The sequence below is a fragment of the Monodelphis domestica genome, chromosome 7 (assembly GCF_027887165.1).
Source record: "Monodelphis domestica isolate mMonDom1 chromosome 7, mMonDom1.pri, whole genome shotgun sequence".
NCBI lineage: Eukaryota > Metazoa > Chordata > Mammalia > Didelphimorphia > Didelphidae > Monodelphis > Monodelphis domestica.
Window position 1 is genome coordinate 97,799,221 of NC_077233.1, and position 24,281 is coordinate 97,823,501.

A 24,281-nucleotide genomic window follows, 5' to 3' on the forward strand; every position below is an offset into this window, starting at 1 on the left:
CCAAATATTCATGGATGCCCGTTTTCTCATAGGTCCTCTAACACTCTTTCTTGCTGAATCTTCTTTATGATCTTTTGTCATCTTTGCCAATTCGCTTAGTCAATTACCAACAGGCTTCTTTCTTCATGCTTTCTTCATGCTGCTTCTTAATATCAATAGAGCATGAAGAAATTCAGTCAGGAAATATTTTAGTTGAAAGCCCAGCTTTAATACTTATTAGCTTTTAAAAAAAAAACCAACCTTACCTTCTATCTTGGAATCCATACTAAATATCAGTTCCAAGGCAGAGGAAAAGTAAGGGCTAGGCAACTGGAGTTAAGTGACTTGCCCAGGGTCATAGCTAGGAAGTATCTGAGGCCATATTTGAACCCAGGACCTCCTAATTCTAGACCTAGTGTTCTATTCACTGTGCTACCTAGCTGCCCCTTTATTAGCTTTTAGACATGAGCAAGTTACATAATATCACTGAGACTCAGTATCCTCATTACTAAAAAGAGGATAATACCTGGAGCATATACTCAAAGCATTATTGTGATGATCAGATATGATAATGTACACAAAATGTCTTGTGAATGTTAAAGTGTTATACAGTGTCCCAAAAGTCTATGTGTAGCTCCCAACAAGCAATAACAATTGTCACTAGTAAGAGGCAGCTTGATGTGGTGGATAGAGAACTAGCCCCCAAAGCCAAGAAGACCTGGACTCAAGCCCAGTTTCTGACACATACTGGACAAATCACTTAGTTTTCATTGCTTTATCTAGGCAACTTTCTAATACTATAAGTTATGCACAAAAAAATGATGTCAACTTTCATTGGCAGAGGAAGCTGGGTTATTTGGGGGGGAGGGGTTGGCAATATAAGTAAGTTAAAAGTCTTCCTAAAAAGATCAGGAATGAAACAAGGATACCCTTTATCACCACTATTATTTTATATTGTATTAGAAATGCTAGCTTTAGCAATAAGAAAAGAAAAAGAAATTAAAAGAATTAAAGTAGGCAGTGAGGAAAAGGAAGTATCACTTTTTGTAAACAATATGATGTTTTAGAATGTTAAAGAATCAACTAGTTGAAATAATAACTTTAGTAAAGTTGCAGGATACAAAATAAATCTATATAAGTCATCAGCATTTATTTGATTTACCAATAAATTTCAGCAGCAAGAGATAGAAAGATAAATTCCCATTAAAATAACTCAACAATATAAAATACAAAATAAAATCTACTTGCCAAAGCAAACCCAGGAATTATATGAACACAATTACAAAACATTTTTTGCACAAATAAAGTAATATCTAAACAACTGGAAAAATAATTATATTAATTGCCCATGGGTAGGCAGAGTTAATATAATAAAAATAACAATTCTACCTAAATTAATTTACTTATTATATACTTGAAAATCTGTTACCCTAAAAAAAAGAACTACATTTCCCGGGAGCCCACTGACTTCCTGTCATTATGTACTTCCTGTAGACAGAGGATATTAGTGAGTAGGTGGTCCTCTTGGCTCTTTCTTGAACTTGCAGGTAGCATGGTGGTGGTGGTAAGCTAAACATGGGGATTTTAAATGGGCTAATCAGCCATGGGCACATGGTCTTTGTTTTGTATCCTCTTTATTCCTTGATTTCTAATGATCATTAATAAATCTCCTAAATATAATATTTTTATTATTGAGATTTAATTTTAATTCTTACATTATTGAGTGCCATACTAATGAAACTATCAAATAATTAGAAAAAATAATAGCAAAATTCATCTGGAAGAACAAAAGATCAAGAATATCAAGAGAATTAATTTTTAAAATATGAAGGAAGATGGCCTAGCAGTACCAGATTTCAAACTGTAGCATAAAGCAATAATCATCAAAATAGTCTGGAACTATCTAAGAAGTAGAATGGTAGGTCAATGGAATACTTTAGATACACATTATACAGGGTAAAATAACCTTAGCAACATAGTGTTTGATAAACCCAAAGACCCCAGTTTTGGAATAAGAACTCACTGTTTAACAAAAACTGCTGGGAAAATTGGAAAACAGTATAATAGAAACTAGGAATAGACCAATATCTCACACTCTGTTCCATGATAAGGTCAAAATAGATACATAGATATAAAGTGATAGCCTAATTAAATTAGGGAAACAGAATAGTATACCCAGCTGATGTTTGGAGAAGGGAAGAATATATGATCAAACAAGAAATAGAGAGCATTATAAGATGTAAAATGATGATTTCAGAAAAAGCTGGAGAAATCTGCATGAACTGAGCAGAGCAAAATAAGCCAAACTGGGAGAACATCCAACTCAATAACAGCAATATTGTATGAATATCAATTGTGAAAACTTGGTTTCTTAGCAATGCAATGATCTAGACCAATTCTGAAAGACTTTTGGGGAATGCTATCCACCTCCAGAGAAAGAACTGTTGGGATTTGTGTTAATGAGAAAACCCCAACCCTCTTATATGAGGATTAGATTTTAATGTTAGTAGTAGTCTTGAGATCATCATAATTGTAATTCTAAGATGGTTAGGACAAGTCATGATTTTAGTAGGCTTTTTGTGAATATTCTTGTACAAGTATTAAGGTTTTGAATTAAGTAAATAACTGCTTTAGCATAAGCCTTAGTTGCAGTGGTCAGGGTCCAGCCTCACTGGCAACTCCAGGGTTCCCGACAGGTGGCAGTAAGTAAAACAAAATAAACAACAAAGGGAAGACAGCTTAATCATTATGGCCATAGGACTGCTTTGTATCTCAGCTGCTCCGACACTCCCAGGCTTGGGATTTATTTTATATCCATATTCTTGGCTTGCAGGTATACAAAATCAAAGAGAGATAATTAGAAAAGTAATACATTAACTTATAACAAATCACTTGGTTAACATTCTATATTTTTGTGTTGTGATTACAGACAGAATACAAGATAAATGATTTCGTCACAGGTGGATTACTAGGGAGTTTGAGTTACTGATTTGTATAATTGAGTCACTGAGGCATATTGAAGCTTAGTGTACCAGTACTGTACCTGTACATATTGTATGGACCTCTATGATTGATTTGTGTGCTGGCTTCATGAGAAAGTTTTGGGGTTGGCCTGTAGCTGCAGTTTTGCTGGGAATTATGTACCTAAGTAAAAATTAACCCATGATAGTCTTTTTGGGATTGGGTTTGAGGGTCTGATCTTTTGGTGATGTTTTAGAGAATTAGGGTACATGTGTTTTGCTCCTGCATTATTTCTTTTGAGACTAGGGGGAATAATAATCATGTCAATTCATAGGTAAGGGGCATTGATGAAAGAGGTCATGTAAAAGGGGGTTGAGTGGGCAATCACATCTCGCCAAGGACCACTCTGTGGTCTCCCCAACTACCACGCGTGACTCTGTCAAGTTGTCGTGGTCTGATGGCTCCCAGCACTTAGTGTCATCCCTACCCTTCTAATACTACCGCACCCTAACTTGTGATCTAGTATGCATCACTAGGCCTGGCTCAAGGTTCAGAACCAGGTACTACCCATTACCATCCACTCTTATCTTGTACATCACTAAGCCCAGGAACATCCACTCCCTCCACCCCCCACCCCCAATATCTATCAAGTGACTCTTAAGTCATGGTCAAATGATTTCTTTTACCCATAAGGAAGGCTCCTAGTTAACCTAACCAATGAACATTGCTTGTGGGTATCTCTAATTTTAGAGGGCTTTGACTATTTTCTTGGACTATTTTTGTACTGGTATAAAAACTTGTTTGATTCTTTGGGGATAAAAGAAGTCTTCTCACAATAGTCAGGGTCTTCTGGTCATGACCATGTGTTTGGATTTTTTGCAGGACTTGGCCCTCTTACAATAAAACCTAATTCTTTACAGCTTGGAGATTTTGACTCAGTTTATTTAAATTGCATACCTGAGTTTAGAAATATTATGGAACAGTTAAGGATGGATGTGGATCAAAGCATACTATCTTTCACATCAGTGTATTTTGTTTTATTTTGTTTTATTTTGGGGTTTTGTTCTTGTATGGTTGTGCTCCCAACAAAGGCCAATATGGAAGTATATTTTGCATAATAAAAAATAAAAAAAAATTTTAATGATAAAGGGGGTGCTTGCAGAGATTTCCTGGGAAGAACATATATGACACAGCCAAGGGAACAGAACCAGAACACTAACCACCTCTGTCAGAAGTGGTTAGCATGTTTCATCATAAGTCCTCTGGTTGGTCATTGGATTGATCAGAGTTCTTAAGACTTTCAAAGTTCTTTGTCTCTATGGTATCAAGAGCACAGATAGTCTTAGCAAGGAGGAAAGATACCTTTTAAGGAAAGGAGAAAATTGGTGGTGATGGTGGCAAGGTTTTGAGGAGTAATAGGTGAGTGTTGGAGCTAGTGTAAGATTATCAAGGTATTATGGATTAGATGGACCTCAGTCAAATCCAACTCCTTGATTTTAAAGATGAAGAAGCTTAGTCTCAGAGACATAAAGTGACTTGTCCAAGGTCACACTAGATAATAAGGGGTAAAGCCAGGACTTAAAACCCAAATCCTCTGCCTCCAAATCCAGTGCTCCAAAGAGCTATGTGATACTGGATGACTGTCTCTTAGTGAAGGAAGAATTTATTTATTGAAAAAAGTACGTATTCATAAGACAAACATTAGTTTAAATAGCAAATCATGATGTAGTTAAGGATTAAGAAAGATAAATTGCATTTAGGTCTTTACTTCTTTTAAAACTTTGCTTGATATAGATATCTTTTTTAAAATAATGTTTAGTAATATTATTAAGCTTTCTGTTTTAACAAAAAATTCTATCTTTAAAAAAATCTTAGACTTAACTACCCACAAAACAAGAAAATAAATATATAGAGTAAAGTAAAACATTTTCTTTCTAAACAAGGCAAAGCTAGAGTGGATACCAAATAATTACAAAAACCAGAATTGTGTGTATGTGATCATTCTATATTTCCTTATAGGCCTGTCCCAAGTTCTACTACTGTTGCCCCTGATTTTCCTTCTCTCCTATTTTTTTCTTTTCTTTATGTGTGTGTGTACAACATGTACAGAGTTGTAAATTTGCTAATTTTGTCCTGCCTAAGAGTTTTGCTGTTGTCAAAGAGGATAATGCCTAGAAGTGCATACTAATATCTCTTCAGTAAACCCATTCCTATGACTGAAGCCTGGCTATGTGCATTTCAAAGACACTAAACTTAGGATATACTGTTCACTGGATGGCAGCATATTCCAATTTGCAAAGTTCCTAAGAAGTCATAAGCAGCTTCTGCAGTGCTGATTTTGCAAAGCTGAGACTATAGTGACCCTATTAGCATCCCAACCTGTTTCTGTTTTTTTTTCTTCCTTTTTTGGGGGGTGTGCTTGAGTAGAGTCAATCACTTGGGGGCTTCTGGTTGAAGGGACATGTTGGGACATATTGGGTTTCAGCCTGGAACAGCACAGAAACTCTCTTAAGAAACCCCTTCTGAGGGAAAAAGTTTTCATGGGTTCTTTTGAATCATTTCTTCACAGATCATTAAAACTCTCCATTGTGATGACAATTTGATAAGCATGACTGCCCCTGGAGGAAGGACTAGTGTAATTTCATGAAGGCTATTAAATAATAGTTTACATTTATATAGCCATTTATATAACATGAACATTTGTTAATTTTCAGCCCCCATGGATGGGAGCAGAGTTTAAACTCCTAATCTTCCTATTTCAGTACCCAGCACAGTACCACATTCAAAGTGGGCATAGTACATACTTGTGAAGCTAAACTCAATATCTCTTGAGTACAATTTCCAAGCTCCTTATCACCATTCCATCTTCCTTGACCAGCCAGTAAGTTATTAAAAAACTAGTTGTCTGGGATTTCTGACATTTAGCTTACTGGGCTCTTTCAGTTTGATTTGAACATAAATTACTTCTTCAGCCTTGTCAAATTGGATATGAACCTTTGGGGAGATAAGCAAAAAAGGCTTTGAAATAAAGTTTGTATATTGTTGCATGTGCCTTATTTATAACTGACCCAAGGGCATGTTTGAAGCAATTATTGGAAAAATAGGCTTCCTAGGCTGAGACTTAAAATGCCCAAATAAAGGTTTAGCTATTTTATTCTTTTTTTTTCCCCTGAAAAACTGCAAGTCTTTGGAAATCAGGCCTTTTAAGGAAAAGACAGACTGGCGGTATTATGTGTCAATCTCAGAATATCTTAAAATTGTGCTAGGGTAAATAAAGCCCTGATCTGTTTTATTAATTTAATTATGCTAAGAATAGCATCATCTGATTTCCTGCCTCTAAGAATGCATAGTATAATAATAATAAGTGATGATGATGATGATAATTTCCCTCTTTTGGGACTTAGTTCCCTAACTCCAATTTATACTGGCAGATTTGGGTTCAGAGTGAGGCTGACTTATATAACTCAGATTCTAGGGGTCATCCTAAGGACCAGTACTTCTGGTATCTTTCATCTGAGTCCCAATGGGGATATACTCTCCATTGATAAATCAGCCTCCTCATAAAGGCACTTATTAAGACGGTAAACTAAAGGGGCCAGTTAGGTGGCTTAGTAGATAGAAAGCCTGGCCTGGAGACAGGAAGATGTGGGTTCAAATATGACTTCTGACTCTTCCTAGCTGTATGACCCTGGGCAAATCACTTAATTCCAATTGCCAAGCCCTTACTGCTCTTCTACCTTGTAACCAATACTTAGTAGATTCTAAGACAGAAGATAAGGGTAATTAAAAAAAAATATGGTATACTAAGGACAGTTGTTGCAAAACATTTGCCCCAAACCTTGGGCAAACTATCCTCCAAATGCACACAATATTCCTGAAGATAATAAGCACAAATTTGATGTGCAGTGGTGGTGAGGTACACATGTAGAAAACGTATATATGGCAAAAGAGCAATTCACAACTTCTTCACTGGAAGTTCTCCTCTCCCTTCCTTTGAGTTCCCTTTTGGTGTAGCTCCCTAAAGGGCTGAGATACTAAACATGACTAGCCTTTCAAGTTGCTGCTTCTTTGATCCACTAGTAGGGGTTATTGCTCTGCTTCTATTTACATTTGATACATCTTTCTGCTTCTGTTATAGAAGTTCCCACTGTTGTCAACTACTACCATTTGGGTGGGTACTATTGTCACTGAGCTCTGACCACTGATAGGATCTCTGATAGAACCTCTAGATGGAACCTCCTGAATTCACAAAGTCTCTTAGACACTTGGATCTCAAAGTGTTCATTCAACTAATAAAAAAAGCAAACATATGGGAGAGAGACTGTCCTGTTCTTATAGCCATCATAGCTGGGTAGAAGATAGGGCAGTTGCCCTTCATCCCACTGGGCTGTCAGAGGTGGCTCAAAATATTCCTGCCTCCTCATGGTTGCAAAGAGAACAAAGCAACATGGGGCAGGCAGCTCCCTTTGTATACCTACTAAATTCCAGCTTGGTATTCCATGAGTCATAAGTTCTGGCTTTAGTGGCCATATGAAGGCTCGCTTGATGTTGAAACCAAGCAGGGAATACCTGTGCTTGCTCTAAGACCTGGCTTCTCATAGGTCAATCTACCCCAGCTGTGTTACAATGACAACTCACATTTATAAAGTGTTCTAATGTTTTACAATGTATTTTCCTTACAACAACAATCTCCTAGGAGGTAGATATTTTTAAATTTTTTTTATTTTTATTAACATGCAAAATATGTCCATATTGGTCATTGTTGTAAGAACACACTATACATAACCAAACCCCCAAAATAAAGCCATAAATATACTGATGTTGAAGATAGTATGCTTTGATCTGCATCTATCCAACTCCAACAGTTCTTTCTCTGAAGGTATATAGCATTCCCCATCCAAGTCTTTCAGGATTGTCCTAGATCATTGCATTGCTGAGAGTAGCCAAGTTTTCATAGTTAAGCGTCATACAATATTGCTGTTACTGTGTATAATAATGTTCAACCGGTTCTACTTATTTCAATATGCGTCAGTTCTGGGAGTTAGATATTATAGACACCATTTCCATTTTACAGAGGTGAAAAATTGGGAGTAGAGGAGTTAACTTCACCCCAAGTCATGCCACAAACATTTATAAAATACCTTAAATGTCCTACGGAAACAAAGACATAAATGAAATAGTCCCTGCCTTCAAAAGCTTGTATTTTCTCTGGGGAGAAAATGAATACATATATAAGTATGTGGGGAATAAGGACATTTATTAAGCTATCAAAGTGGGTCAAAGTATTGTATTAAGAGCGGGAAAAACAAGGAAAGGCAAAAAATAGACCCTGTCCTTAAGTTATACATTTTAATGGGGAAGACAACATTTAAATAATTAGATACATTAAAATATATGCATAATAACCAGGTACATATAAAACACATAATAATTTATATTGCAGGGGCAGGTACTATCAGCGAAAGGGATCAGGGAAGGTTTATATAGAAGATAGGGTTTAAATTAAGATTTGACAGAATTTAGGAATTCTAAGAAGGACAGAGTGCATTCCAGGCATGGGGGACATTTTATTATTATTTTTTTTATCTCCCCTGAACTCCATTTTTTATTTTATTTTATAGATTTTTGGAAATTTTTATTTAATTTGTTAACTTAGAATATTTTTCCATGGTTACAAAATCCATCTTCTTTCCCTTTCTTGCCCCCACCCCACTCCCATAGCTGACATGCAATTCCACTGGGTTTTTTTAATATGTGTCACTGATCAAGACCTATTTCCATATTACTGATATTTGCACTAGGGTGATCGTTTAGAGTCTATATCCCCAGGCCTATCCCCATTTACCCATGTAATCAAGCAGTTGTTTTCCTTCTGTGTTTCTGCTCTCACAGTTTTTCCTCTGAATGTGGATAGCGTTCTTTCTTGTAAATCCCTCCGAGTTGTTCAGGATCACTGCATTGCCACTAATGGAGAAGTCCATTACATTCGATTGTACCACAGTGTATCAGTCTCTGTGCACAATGTTCTCCTGGTTCTGCTCCTTTCACACTGCATCAATTCCTGGAGATCATTCCAGTTCACATGGAATTCCTCCAGTTTATTATTCCTTTAAGCACAATAGTATTCCATCACCATCAGATACCACAATTTGTTCAGCCATTCCCCATTTGAAGGGCATCCCCTCATTTTCCAATTTTTTGCCACCATAAAGAGTGCAGCTATAAATATTTTTGTACAAGTCTTTTTCCTTATTATCTCTTTGGGGTACAAACCCAGCAGTAGTATGGCTGGATCAAAGGGCAGATAGTCTTAGTGCGCTTTGGGCATAGTTCCAAATTGCCTTTCAGAATGGTTGGATCAATTCACAACTCATGGGGGACATTTTATGAAAAGGCTCTAGAATAGAGAGATGGAATATAATATGTGAGAAAGAGAAGGAAGGTTAAGTTTGATCAGGCAACAGTGTGTGGATAGAGTAATATATAATAAGATTAGAAAGACTGCTAAGAGACAAAAGTTCTGAAGAGCTTTTTAAACTAAACATAAACATCTATATTTGACCCTAGAGATGAGAAATAACCACTGAAGCTTACAGAGCAGATGAATGGCATGGCCTGAACTAAACTTTAGGAAAATCATTTTGGCAGCTACTTGGTAGATGGATTAGAAAGGGAAGAGTCATCATTATAACCATCAACCGCCACTAACATTTTTGTAGTATTTCAAGGTTTGCAAAGCACTTTACATATATTTCCTCATTTGATTAGGGAAACTAATTTTGAAACTATTGCTGTTATCAGAGAGAATCTGAACCCTGATCTGACAGTAAGACCAGTACTCTTTTTTTTTTCTACCAATGAACAAAACTGTTTTTTTAGATTTTAATGTTCCCCCCCCCCAGATTACACATAGATACAATTTTAATCATTTTCTGACTTTTTGTGATGCATATTCTCTCCCTCCCTCCCATCTCTCCCCCTCCCCAAGATGGCAGACTTTGTCCCTGTTGGTGAAGCCATGGCACAAGTGCCAGGGCTACACAGGGAAGGCTGCTCTATTCCCAATCTCCACAGCACCTAAGGACATTTTTTGTATGTCTTGCCCCTCTATCTAGCTGCCCAAAGTGAGTACTTCCACCCTTTGATATCTGAGGTAATGATATCTGAGGTAATCAAGCTCACAAGTGCTTGAAGTTGCACTTTGGGCACATAATTTTGAAAATGTTTGCCAACCCTGATATAGATTGTATATGTGTCATCATGCAAGATATATATCTATGTTTGTCATGTTGTGAAATAAGACATATGTTGCTTAGTATAAAGAAAAATTAATGAAGGAAATAAAAGAATGGTGTGCTTCAGTCTGCATTCAGACTCTATCAGTTTCTTCTATAGCAATGAAGCAGTGAAAAGGATAACTTTTTTTCATCATGAGTACCTTGGAGTTGTCTTGGATCTTTGCATTGCTGATAATAGTTAAGGCATTCAAAGTTGATCATTGTACAATATTGCTCTTAGTTTGTACAATATTCTCCTGGTTTTGCTCATTTCACTTTGTGTCATTTCATATAAGTCTTTCCAAGTTTTTTTGTGATAATTCTGTTTGTCATTTCTTATAGCACAATAACATTCCATTATAATCATATGCCACAATTTGTTCAGCCATTCCCCATTGACATCCCTTCAGTTTCTATTTCTTTCCCATCACAAAAAGAGCTGCAATAAATACTTTTATAAAAATAGGTCCACCCTCCCTCTCATTTAAAAAAAACCCTTACTTTTTGTCTCAGAATCTATACCAAGTAATAATTTCTATTTAAAATGCAATGTTGTCTGTGTTTTATTGTACATTTTATTAAATATTCACCAACTATATTTTAATCTGATTCACTCAGAAATGTTGCTCTCTGGTATAGAGACTTTAAAGAACTGTGCTATTTAATGCTACTAGAGGAACAGTCATGAATAAATACTAGGTTGACTACAAAGTCATGTTAACTACTCATTTGAGCTGTCAAAGCTACATGTGGCCAAACTTTCCTTTCTTGTTTTAATTTCGATTATACTTTTCCATTGGTTCTTTCAAACTTCTTTTTTTCTCTTCAAACTCTCTATACCAGAGCTGTCAAATGTGCAACCTGCTGCTTGTATGCTCTAGCCACACTTCTGAGTGAATCAGATTAAAATATAGTTGGTAAATATTTAATAAAATAAATAAGATGTACAATAAAACATAGGCAACATTGCATTTTAAATAGAGTTGATATATAGAGAAGGGATTCTCAATTGTAATTTCTTTTTTCTTTTTCTGTTGTTTACTCATATTTTTTTCCTCCTATTCCCCATGTAATTGCCTGTAATCTTGCTCCTCTGGTTATTTGCTGGATCTGTGGGTTTGGGCTGTTCTGTTCTAAAGGGGCTTCTTCTCTGCTCTGCTGATTGACCAGGTCAGGTTGATGGTATTGATGAGCCCTGAGATTAGATCTTCCCCAGCTGGCAGCAGAAACTGAAAAGGAGCTGGGCTTCCCATCCTGTTATCTAGGTTGTAGCCTATAGTGGTTGCAGCCTTCACCCTTGGAGCTTAGTCAGTAAGGCTGTCAGAGAAGTCTATGGGGAAGGGGTGATGGGGCTTGAACTTCCCTGCCCTCTGAATGCTTCTTATCTGCCCTATGGATAAAATTAAACCAGAGCAGAGTAACTCAAGAAGTGGGGCAAGATAGAGTGTCTTGGCTTCAACTAGGCTGCCTTTTCTGTGCTTCTCCTCCAGCTGCCTCCCCACCACCTGTGTTCAACACCCTGAACAACTGTGCCAGTAAGGCACTCCCTCTGGACTAGCACCCTTGCAGCCCAGAGACTCCAGCCACAGCTGGAGGCTCAGCAGAGTAGTTGGGGGAGGGGTTCTGGGACCTTCCTTCTTCCTTTCCCTTGAAAGCAGGTGTTCAAGAATTCAGGCTTTGGGGGATTGTACCTTTTAAGTTGAATCCAGCAAGAGGGCTCCTAGCTCTGTCCTGTTATTAGATTTCATTTTCTGTCCCCTCAAAGCATTGTGTTTTTGATTGGTGTGGAAAGGTTTTCAGAGGTCTGGACTTTTGCTGTGTCTAAGCCATCATCTTGACTCCGCCCCCCTTCTTGATTCTTAGACCCAGCACTCTATCCACTGTGCCATTTTGCTGAGCTAATGATGGTGTGACAGGCTTTATGAAAGAATATAAGAGGAGATACTTCATTGTGGAATCCCTTGCCACTCCCAAGTTCAGTACAGAGTACTTTGGTGATCCTTCTCCATTAAGGCAGTAAAACTTGGTTTCCAAAGACAATTCCTCCACTCAAGGATGGGAAATTTAGGCAGTTAGGGGAAATTAGAGTAGGAAATTCACTCAGAAGAAATCGCTGTGAAAGGATATTTAGATCTGGTGGGTTGAGGTAGATTGACCTTAGTTTAGATTAACCCAAATCCCCTTTTCACCTTCCCTTGTTTATTACATACAACAAATTGTCCCTGTTATATAGTGGTCTCGGTTTATTATCTCAGGACAAGCTCAGCCTGGACTGGGCCTGTCAGCCACAGATAACCTTCCCAAAGTTTACTCTTCTGATATTGGCCCTACATTGTAATATCTAATCCCATCCACAAAATCCTATCATGATTTCAAGGGTCAACCACCTTACTGGGACAGCATAAGGCAACTCCTTTCTTTAAGCATTCCAAAAGGTAAGGAATATAAGGTTTTATAGAGAGGATAAAGCTCTACTCAGATGTGTCTGGTAGTTTTCTCACTTTTGATATCATAGGAAGGAAGGTACCAATTAGCAATGTTGCATGGAGCATGGAAGTTTGCAGCCTAAAAGATTTCAAGCTTAGGAGATTCCAGAAAAGGGACAAAATACCAGGGAAGAGGAAGGAGAAGGTCTAGAAAAACCAAAGGGTTTTTTGTTTGTTTTTTATTGCCCCACAAATCACATTTGACTGTGAGCTTTGGTGAGTAGAAGGACTTTATGGACCAAATGGTAAGTTGTTGAAGAGGATGTTTTTGCCTTTCATAGAGCAAGAAAAAGATCTTTTGCTGAAAAGCCATATAATTCCATTTCAACTAAGACCTTTTAGCACCAATCCCTGTGACCCACAGAGAACAAAGAATGTGGAATCACTAACAAAAGGAGAGCTAGGTGTGTTTACAAAACCAGTGAAATGTTTACAGGAGAACAGGTTTCATGTCACCCTCTTCCTTCAACATTTGGTACTAAATATTTTATTTTGTTCCTGAATTATGTGAAAAAAAGCTATTTTTAACCTTTTTATTTTTTATTTTATTATATACATATAAAGTATATGGTATATATTATATTATATATTTAAAAAAAACTTTTTAAAAAGTTGGAGCCAAATTCTTCCCCTGCCTATCACCCTTTCCCCCCTCCCCCTCCTGGAGATCTGGTACTAAAGATTCTAATGAGAGAGTCCTGCATGTAAGACCAGATCACCATTATTGGAAAAGGAATTGAAATACTCCCCAGTGAGCCCAGTTCTTCTGAAGACAGCAATGCACTCTGCAAAGTAGGATTTACTTAAGAGAAAGGTGGATGTGCCCTGAGTAAAAAAGGGAAACCTAGAAAGCTTTGAAAGCTAGAAAGAGGACTTTATGTGCTGAGGAACTCATAAGAGAGTTTTCACCCAGGACAGTTTGGTTTCTCACCTGAGGTTGAGGGGGTGACTTTCAGTGGATCCCAGATTCCTAATGCTGGGGAAGATTTCCAAGTGCCAGGAGATTGCTGTAGGGACTCAATCTTTCCTTTGGCATTAATGATTAAACCTGCTGCTCTGCAAAGTCCCTCTGGTGGCAAAGAAAGAGGGTGAAGTGCCTCAAGCCCCTCCCCCTTCTCTAACCCAGATTTGCTTTGCAAACACCAAGTCAAATTGGTTTGGTTTGTCACCTGGAGTGAGGGGTGGCTTCTAGTCAGTCCTAGGTTCTACATCCCTTTAGGGAGAACTCTGTGTGTTCTGGGAAGCTCTGTATGGAACAGACTTCTTTCCTAGATAGGAAAACAAAAATGTGTCTTTCTTTTTTTCCCTATTCTTACCCTTTTATGTTGGAAGGCCATTATTGAGCACCAAGATAGGCATTTGTTGGGTGCTAAGGAATAATCTTTGATAAATTTTGGGAATTTTGTGTTTGGGCTATTGTATCTGCATAACTCAGTATTTGGGGATAATTGTGATTTTTGCTCAGACATGTGAGATTATTTGAGTGCTACATTGACTATTTTATTTTTATTTAATTATTTTTAAAACCCATATCTTCCATCTTAGAATCAATACTGTTTGTTGGTTCCAAGGCAGAAGAGCAGTAAGGGCTAGGCAATGGGGGTTAAGTGACTTGTCCAGGGTCATACAGGTAGGAAGTATCTGCTGTCTGATTTGAACCCAGGACCTCCCATCTCTAGGGCTGGTTCTCAATCCACTGAGCCACCTAGCTACCACCTAGCTGCTACCTAACTGCCCTCTGCATTGGATATTTTAGTTCTTTTCCTGTATGGCACTAGGGAAGCAAGTGAAGAGACAATGGTTAGGTCTTTCCAGGATCCCAGATGACTGTTCTAGATGGGGGCCACGACTGATTTGCTGAGGATGGGGTAGTAGGTAGAGAATATAATGGGGAACTGGTCAATAAGTTGAGTCCTTATGAGCCTATACAATGGTTAGTCCCCAGTCAAAGGTATATCTATTGCCTGTAATATAGGACTAGAGAGTGTTTCTTATTCAAATTATGATGTTATAATTTTACTTTTCCAATGTTATAGATCCATTTTCTGTTTTTTTTAATAAGAACATTTTATTTGTGTTGACATTTTTATTTTAAAATTATCTTCATTTTCAAATATATCACTTCCATTTCCCTAACCTAGTGAACAAAGATTTTATTATTTTTTTTTAATTTGGTCAATTTCAGACATTATTCCTTGGTTACAAAAATAATATTCTTTCCCTCCCTCCCCTCCCTTCCCCCACCCGTTCCCGTAGCCTAAGTGCAATTCCACTGGGTATTACATGTGTCCTTGATCAGAACCTATTTCCATGCTGTTGATGTTTGCACTAGGATTGAACAAAGATTTTAAAAGAGAAAAAAAGCAGTTCAGCAAAACCAATTAACACAACTGTGCTTGATTGACATGCAATGCTCCCTACCTCCGAAAAGAGGAAAAGAGGAACATTTTCTCATCTATATTTTGGAGCCAATCTTGGTCATTATAATTCTAGAGTCTATTTTAGTTTTTGTTGTTCTTTCCTTTTTACTCTTAAAGTCATTGTGTATGTCATTTTCCTACTTCCTTTAACTTCACTCTTCATCACTTCATATAAAGGTGCAAGATCTATTTTTACAGCACTATGAGTAGATCTGAGAGGAAAATAATGTCTAGAGAATTTTAGTATTGCTGCCATTTGCCTGAAATCATATAAATTTGCAACATCAAGCTGAGGAACCAATTATAGCCCCCTTGCTATCTGATTAGTTCCTGTTTTATCTATTTGCAAAGTTCCAGCTTGGATATTAGCTTTAGCCTCTAGTATTTGCTCAGCAGTTAATTATTTTACCTGATCATTATTTTCCCCTAATCATTGCATTTTCCCTTTCTGCAGCTGATTCTTTGATGTGTAAATCTTTACCTTCCCCTTTGCCCTCTGTAAAATTTCAACAGTATATTCATTTTGGCTCGTAACTAAAACCTTTAAAAGGTTGCTGATCTGAGGGAATGATGACAAAGAATGCTATCTCCCTCCAGAGAAAGAACTGTTAGAGTCAGAATGCAGATCAAAGCATACAATTTTTCACTTTAGTTTATTTGGGGTTTTTTAATATAATTATTCTCTTACAAAAATGACCAATATGGAAATATGTTTTGTATGATAATGCATGTATAACCCAGATCGAATTGGTTGCCAGCTCTAGAAGAATGGGAAGGAAGGAAGGGAGGGAGGCAATTTGGGTCATTTAATTTTGGGAAACGTGTGGAAATTTTTTATTACATGTAAATGGTAAATCTTTATAATGAAAAAAAGGTTGCTGAAAGTGTTATTCAGGGTCCATTGGTTTTTGTACATTATGAAACTATGCTCCAAGCATATAATAAGTTGATTATTCAAAATATCTCTGCTTTGATAAGTATAATTGTATAACATTTAAATTAGTCTCTTGTAATAAAAGTATTATATTTTATGAGGTTTATTAATGATTATTAGAAATCAAGGATACAAAGTAATAAGCCACGTGCCTAGGGCACGTTTAGCCCATTCACAGCCTACTTACAACATGTTGCAATCTCTGAGTAGAAGAAGAGAGCTCTTGAGAGGCAGAGAGCCCTTTAAGTAATAAATTGTGATCTTCCAGGTGGAGACTCAGGCGAGATTATAGGGAATACTGGGAAGTATCAAGGACTTCTGGGGACTGAAGTCTGGGGTTCAAATCTCCATTTTTACAATTGGCAGCAATACTCATCAACAAATCCCTCAACATTAATTGTTAGAAAATTTCCTGCAGGGCAAGTATGGCTTTGTGCACAGATCTTTGTATGGCGTTGTGTCCCCTCCCTCCTTATTTGAGTACCACAAGTGCCTATATTGAGACCTGTTATAAAGCATAGCCCATAGTGATTCTGGTCCCAGAATCCTAGGAGAACTAAGACATCGTTACTTAAAGGCTCATTGCATTCTCTCAGTAGAACCAATGGTCAAGAGCTGGCATCCTTTCTCAAAGAGGAGTAACCACTGGAGAATCTTTGTGGATAAAATGTCAAAAAACAGTAAGACTGAGTCAAAGTGGTGAATACTGGGAGACAATGTAATACCATGAAGAGCCACATAACTATCCAGGAGCAGAGGGACAGCAAAAGAGCCACAGTGGTAAATAATGGGGATAAGCCCTGAATTTTTCCCTTTCTGGATTGCCTCCAGAGCATGACTGTGAGCCATAGGAATGGTGTGGATCCCTATTCTTGTGGAGGAAAATGGGAGGATCAACTGGAAAAGGGAAAGAGGGTTCTCCTGACCCAGGGAATTCAGGTCTAAGTGCTTCCTATGTTGTTTGCTGTATAAATAATGCCTAGGCATTATTTGGGATTTATGATCCTGAGTGCCTTTAAAAGGAGTGGATGATATTCACTGAAGTTCCCAGGTATGAAGATTGGATTTGGCTCTCTCCTGATTATAACAATGAAGGTACTTAGCTCTTCCCTGATTATGAAGATTTAAATTGTAACTCATGTCTATTTTTAGATTTTAATTCCCATTAGTGTAAACACCCTACTTAAAAGTTAAGTATGGAGACCTGCCTATTTTTAGATTCAATCACATAAGTGTAAACAAGGCATTTAAAAGTTAAGAATGAAGATCTGCCCATTTTAGATCTAATCACCAAAAGTGCAAATCTCCCACTTAATCATGAAGTGGGAGGTCTGTGACCCACATGTGTGATAGTGTGTAATGAATCAGAATCCACTAACTGCCTTCTGGGCAGTCCTAGAGCAGAGTATCAGCTGTGATTGGTAGACATGGAATTAGGGAAAGTGACAAGAGAAAATGCCTTTAAAAGAGAGAATGCTACACAGAGTTTGGGATTCTTGGAGCGAGGAGTTCAACTTGGACTTCCACTTCTGCTAGAATGAAATTATTCATGCGTTTGAGTTGAGGCTGGGGAAGAGGGGCAGAAGAATCTGCTGACTGAACTGACACTTGGTGAGGGAAAGACTGACTCTTAACTGCTGGTTTTTCTGAAGAGACTTCCTGGGTCCTCATCTTTGCTGAGGCTGACTGAAACTAATTCTTCCTGTTCAGAGGGTCCGGGAGTAAATTACTCAGTGCTCAGGCTATATAGCTTGTCCTCTCTCTGACTTCTTGCTTCATTCTTTCTACATTTTTTTCCTTAAACATTATTTTATTTGGTAAATTTCAAACATTACTTCTTGGATCAAAAATCATTTTCTTTTCCTCCCTCCCCTCCCGCCTCTCCTCCCATAGCCAACATGCAATTCCACTGGGTATCATTTGTGTCCTTGATCTGAACCCATTTCCATGTTGTTGGTATTTGCACTGGGATGTTCATTTAGAGTCTATATCCCCAATCATATCCCCTTGGCCCCTGTAGTCAAGCAATTGCCTTTCCTCAGTGTTTTTAGTCCCACAGTTTTTCCTCTGCATGTGGATAGTGTTTTTTCTCATAGATCCCTGCAGATAGTTCAGGGACATTGCCTTGACACTAATGGCAAAGTCCATTACATTTGATTGTACCACAGTGTATCAGTCTCTGTGTACGATGTTCTCCTGGTTCTACTCCTCTTGCTCTGCATCACTTCCTGGAGGTTGTTCCAGTTCCCATGGAATTCTTCCACTTTATTATTCCTTTTAGCACAATAGTATTCCATCACCAACATATACCACAATTTATTCAGCCATTCCCCAATTGAAGGTCATCCCCTCATTTTCCAGTTTTTTATTTTGCCACCACAAAGAGCACAGCTATGAATATTCTTGTACATGTCTTTTTCCTTATTATCTCTTTGGGGTACAAACCCAGCAGTGCTATGGCTGGGTCAAAAGGTAGGCAGTCTTTTAGCGCCTTTTGGGCATAGTTCCAAATTGCCCTCCAGAATGGTTGGATCAATTCACAACTCCACCAGAAATGAATTAATGTCCCCACTTTGCCACATCCCCTCCAGCATTCATTATTTTCCATAGCTGTCATGTCAGCCAATCTGCTAGGTATGAGGTGATACCTCAGAGTTGTTTTGATTTTCATCTCTCTGATTATCAGAGATTTAGAACACTTTTTCATGTGCTTATTAAGAGTTTTGATTTCATTAACTAAAAACTGCCTATTCATGTCCCTTTCCCATGTATCAATTGGAGAATGGCTTGATTTTTTGTATAATTGATTTAGCTCTTTGTAAATTTCAGTAATTAAACCCTTGTCAGAGGTTTTTGTTATGAAGATTTCCCCCCAGTTTGTTATTTCCCTTCTGATTTTGGTAACATTGGTTTTGTTTGTACAAAAACTTTTTTATTTGATGTAGTCAAAATTATTTATTTTACATTTTGTGACTCTTTCTAAGTCTTGCTTGGTTTTAAAATCTTTTCCTCCCCAAAGGTCTGACATGTATACTATTCTGTGTTCACATAATTTATTTATTGTTTCCTTCTTTACATTCAAGTTGTTCACCCATTCTGAGTTTATCTTGGTGTAGGGTGTGAGGTGTTGATCCAAACCTAATCTCTCCCACACTGTCTTCCAATTTTCCCAGCAGTTTTTATCAAATAATGGATTTTTGTCCCAAAAGCTGAGGTCTTTGGGTTTGTCAGAGACCATCTTGCTGAGGTCACTTACGCCAAGTCTATTCCACTGATCCTCCTTTCTGTCTCTTAGCCAGTACCAAATTGTTTTGATGACCACTGCTTTATAATATAGTTTGAGATCTGGGACTGCAAGGTCACCTTCCTTTGTATTTTTTAAATTATTTCCCTGTATATCCTTGATCTTTTGTTCTTCCAAATGAACTTTGTTATGGTTTTTTTCTAATTTGGTAAAAAAATTTTTTGGAAGTTCAATGGGTATGGCACTAAATAGGTAGATAAGTTTGGGTAGGATGGTCATTTTTATTATATTAGCTCATCCTACCCATGAGCAGTTAATATTTTTCCAATTGCTCAAATCTAGTTTTAGTTGTGTGGAAAGTGTTTTGTAGTTGTGTTCATATAATTCCTGTGTTTGTCTCGGGAGATAGATTCCCAAGTATTTTATATTGTCTAAGGTGATTTTGAATGGAATTTCTTATTCTAGTTCCTGCTGCTGAGATGTGTTGGAGATATATAGAAATGCTGATGACTTATGCGGATTTATTTTGTATCCTGCAACTTTGCTAAAGTTGTTGATTTTTTCGACTAGCTTTTTGGTTGATTCTCTAGGATTCTTTAAGTAAATCATCATATCATCCACAAAGAGTGACAGCTTGGTCTCCTCATTGCCAATTTTAATACCTTCAATTTCTTGTTCTTCTCTAATCACTACCGCTAGTTTTTCTAGTACAATATTAAATAGGAAAGGAGATAATGGGCATCCTTGTTTTACTCCTGATGTTATTGGGAAGGCTTTGAGTTTATCCCCATTGCAGATGATGTTTGCTGATGGTTTTAGATATATACTGTTTATTATTTTTAGGAAAGGCCCTTCTATTCATATACTTTCTAGTGTTTTCAATAGGAATGGGTGTTGTATTTTATCAAAGGCTTTTTCTGCATCTATTGAGATAATCATATGATTTTTATTGGTTTGCTTGTTAATATGATCAATTATGTGGATGGTTTTCCTAATATTGAACCATCCTTGCATTCCTGGTATGAATCCTACCTGATCATAGTGGATAACCCTTGTGATGACTTGCTGGAGTCTTTTTGCTAGTATCCTATTTAAGATTTTTGCGCCTATATTCATTAGGGAGATTGGCCTATAGTTTTCTTTTTCTGTTTTTAATCTGCCTGGCTTTGGGATCAGTACCATGTTTGTGTCGTAAAAAGAATTTGGTAGAACCCCTTCTTGGCTTATTCTGTCAAATAGTTTGTATAATATTGGGATTAGTTATTCTTTGCATGTTTGATAGAATTCATTTTTTAATCCATCTGGACCTGGGGATTTTTTCTTAGGGAATTCTTTGATGGCTTGTTCAATTTCTTTTTCTGTTATGGGATTGTTTAGGTAATTTATTTCTTCCTCTTTTAATCTAGGCAATTTATATTTTTGTAAGTATTCATCCATATCACCTAGATTGCCATATTTGTTGCCATATAATTGGGCATAGTACTTTTTAATGATTTCCTTAATTTCCTCTTCATTAGAGGTGAGGTCTCCCTTTTCATCTTGGATACTGTCAATTTGGTTTTTTTCTTTCCTTTTTTTAATTAGACTGACTAGTACTTTGTCTATTTTATTTGTTTTTTCAAAGTACCAGCTAATAGTCTTATTTATTAAATCAATAGCTCTTTGACTTTCAATTTTGTTGATTTCTCCTTTGATTTTTAGGATCTCTAATTTACTCTTCATCTGAGAATTTTTAATTTGTTCACTTTCTAGTTTTTTTAATTTGCATGCCCAATTTATTGACCTCTGCCCTTCTTAATTTGCTAATATATGAACTCTAGGATATATACTTCTCCCTGAGTACTGCTTTGGCTGTATCCCATAGGTTTTAAAAGGATGTCTCACCATTGTTGTTTTCTTCAATGAAGTTACTGATTGTTTCTACGATTTGTTCTTTAACTAGCTGGTTTTAGAGAATCATATTGTTTAATTTCCAATTAATTTTTGATTTATCTCTCCATGTACCCTTACTAATTATTATTTTCATTGCATTGTGGTCTGAGAAGGTTGCATTTATTATTTCTGCCCTTTTGCACTTGTTTGCAATGTTTTTGTGTCCTAATACATGGTCAATTTTTGTGAATGTACCATGTGCTGCTGAAAAGAAGATATATTCCTTTTTGTTCCTATTTATTTTTCTCCATATGTCTACTAACTCTAATTTTTTCTAAGATTTCATTCTCTTCTCTCACCTCTTTCTTATTTATTTTTTTGGTTTGATTTATCTAGTTTGGATAGAGGAAGGTTCAGATCTCCCACTAGTATAGTTTTTCTGTCTATTTCATCCTTGAGTTCCTCTAGTTTCTCCTTTAGAAATTTGGATGCTATGCCATTTGGTGCATACATATTGAGTACAGATATTTCCTCATTGTGTATACTGCCTTTTATCAGGATGTAGTTACCTTCCCCATCTCTTTTAACTAGATTTATTTTTACTTTGGCTTTGTCAGATATCATGATTGTGACTCCTGCCTTCTTTTTATCAGTTGATGCCCAATGATTTGGCTCCATCCTCTTACTTTCACCCTATGCATATCTACCTTCCTCATGTGTATTTCTTGCAGACAGCATATGGTAGGGTTTTGGATTGTAATCCACTCTGCTATTCACTTGTGTTTTATGGGTGAGTTCATTCCATTCACATTCAGAGTTATGATTACTAGTTCTGTAATTCTCTGGGATTTCTGATTTATCATTTGCTGATCTCTCCCCTTCTGTTCCATTTGCTGAGTAGAAACTGTCTATTGTAGTTTCTTTCTTCTTTTTCTGTTGTTTGTTCAAATTCACCCCTTCTTTACTCCCCGAATTTGTCTGTGTTCTTGCTCCTCTCATTTTTTTTTTACTTGGGGGCTTCTGTTAGTCTCTCCTCTTGGAGCTTTAACAGGAGATTTCTCGGTGTAGTCTCTGGCAGAGGCTTGTTGGGGTTTGAGCTTCCCTGTCCTCTGGAGGCTTTTATTTGGATTAAAATCCAGCAGTCAGTGAGGATGGGCGTGGAGCCTGGGCTTCCCTGAGTTCTGGAGACTTTTGATGGGATTAAGTTCAGCTTGGTTGGTCTGGGTGTGCTCTGAATCCAAAACTTCCTGGGAGACTGGAGAAAATATGGAGGATATCCACAGCTCTGGCCAGGCTGCCAGGTCTATGCTCCCTCTCTAGCTCTTTCCCCACCATCTGTGTTGGACGCTCTGAACTTATCACAGCCCTGGTTGCAATGTACGCCCTCCAGACCAGTACCTTTGCCTGCCCAGAAGTTCCCGCTGCTGCTGGAGTCTGGGAGTCTCAGCTCTGGGTGGGAGGGGGAATGGGTCCTGGGACCTTCCTTCTGTCTTCCCCTTAAACCTGAGTGTTCTCAAATTCCGGCTTTTTGGGGGGGCGTACCATTTGAATTAAGTTCAGCAGCAGGGTTCCTTGGCTCTCTCTTGTTGTTAAGTTTGTTTTTCAGTCCCCTTGGAGCATTCAGTTTATGATTGGTTAGGAAGGGTATTCAGACGTCTGAACTTCTGCTCCTTCTAGGCCTCCATCTTGACTCCGCCTCCTGATTCTTCTATTTACTATAATAATGAAAACATTTTTTGAGAGTTACAAATAACATTTCCCCATATGTTAATATATATAATTTGATCTAATTGTAGCCCTTAAAGAAGAGAGTTTGAATTAAAAAAATAAACCATTTTTCTCCTTTTCCCTCTTTTTCATATTTACCTTTTCAGGTTTCTCTTGATCTTTGTGTTTGGATATCAAACTTTCCACTTAGTTCTGGTCTATTCCTTACAAATAGTTGGAAATCTTCTATTTTGTTGAATGCCCATACTTTCCCCTGGAAGAATATAGTCAGTTTTGATGAATAGGTAATTCTTGGTTGAAGACCCAGTTCTCTTGCCTTTCTGAATATCGTGTTCCAGGCCTTGCAGTCCTTTACTGTGGAAGCTGCCAGGTCTTGTGTGATCCTCATGGTGCTCCTTTGTATCTGAATTGTTTCTTTTTGGCTTCTGGTAGGATTTTCTCCTTAGCTTGAAAGTTCTGGAATTTGGCAATTACTTTTCTGGGAGTTGTTTTTTGGGTGGATGGTTTGATAAGCTTTTTCTAGTTATAGAAGTGGGAAATGGTTAAAAAATAATGAAGAAACCATAGCCGAATACCAAAAGGTTAAAGCAGAAAACCAAAAGATTATAACAGAAAACCAGACCTTAAGGACCAGAATTGAGCAATTGGAAACCAATGATATTGCAAAACAGCAGGAATTAATAAAGCAAAGTCAAAAGACTGACAAAATAGAAGAAAACATAAAATATCTCACTGACAAGGTGACATATCAGGAAAACAGAGGAAGGAGAGACAATTTGAGAATCATTGGTCTACCCGAAAAGCCAAAAATAAATAGAAACCTTAACACCATAGTAAAAGAGATCATCCAAGAAAACTGCCCTGGATTTCTTGAACAAGGGGGAAAAATAGACATTGAAGGAGTTCATAGAACACCCTCTACTCAATTCTTGAGTTTGTGCCCAAGATGTGTTTTTCTCTGAGATATCTCTGAGGTAGATGTTTTGGAGTCATTCTCTTCTTTTTCATTTGTGTTTTGATTATACCTGCCACTATAATTCTTTGTTATGGTGGGTTCTGTTTTTGTTTGCCCATTCTTCTGCCCTACTTTCTGACTTTGAATTTAATGTTGGGGCTGGGCTCTTCAGCAGAGTATGGAAGGTCTATCTTTGTTCTATTGCTGTTTTATTGGGGCTATTGAGAATTGTGTTATTTCAGGATCTCAGGGACAGGCTAGGGACCTGAGAGCTTTTAGTGCTCTCAAAGTGGGCTCATCCAGGGCAAAGTCCGATCACTACCTATTAGGTCTGGTCTTTGCAAATTCTTGATCTGATAGAATCTGTGCAAGAAGAGACTCCTACTAGTCTCTGCCTCTATCAGTCAGCCAAGAAATTCTGTTGG

The 24,281-nt window shown here is 37.4% G+C and overlaps 1 protein-coding gene across 4 annotated transcripts in view; it reads left to right on the forward strand.

Annotated features, from left to right (window-relative positions):
* Positions 1-24,281, forward strand: part of LOC100024810 (uncharacterized) — a 112,280-nt gene that overhangs the window by 39,260 nt on the left and 48,739 nt on the right. For 2 of the 4 annotated variants that reach the window (XM_016424327.2, XM_007499723.3), the window contains exon 1: positions 4,108-4,359. The exons of 1 other annotated variant lie outside the window; for it this stretch is intronic. The gene's annotated coding sequence lies outside the window, so the exon portion shown is untranslated. Of the gene's footprint in view, positions 1-4,107; positions 4,360-16,187; positions 16,838-24,281 lie in introns of those variants that run through there. One more of the 4 variants, XM_016424328.2, reaches the window with a different exon arrangement.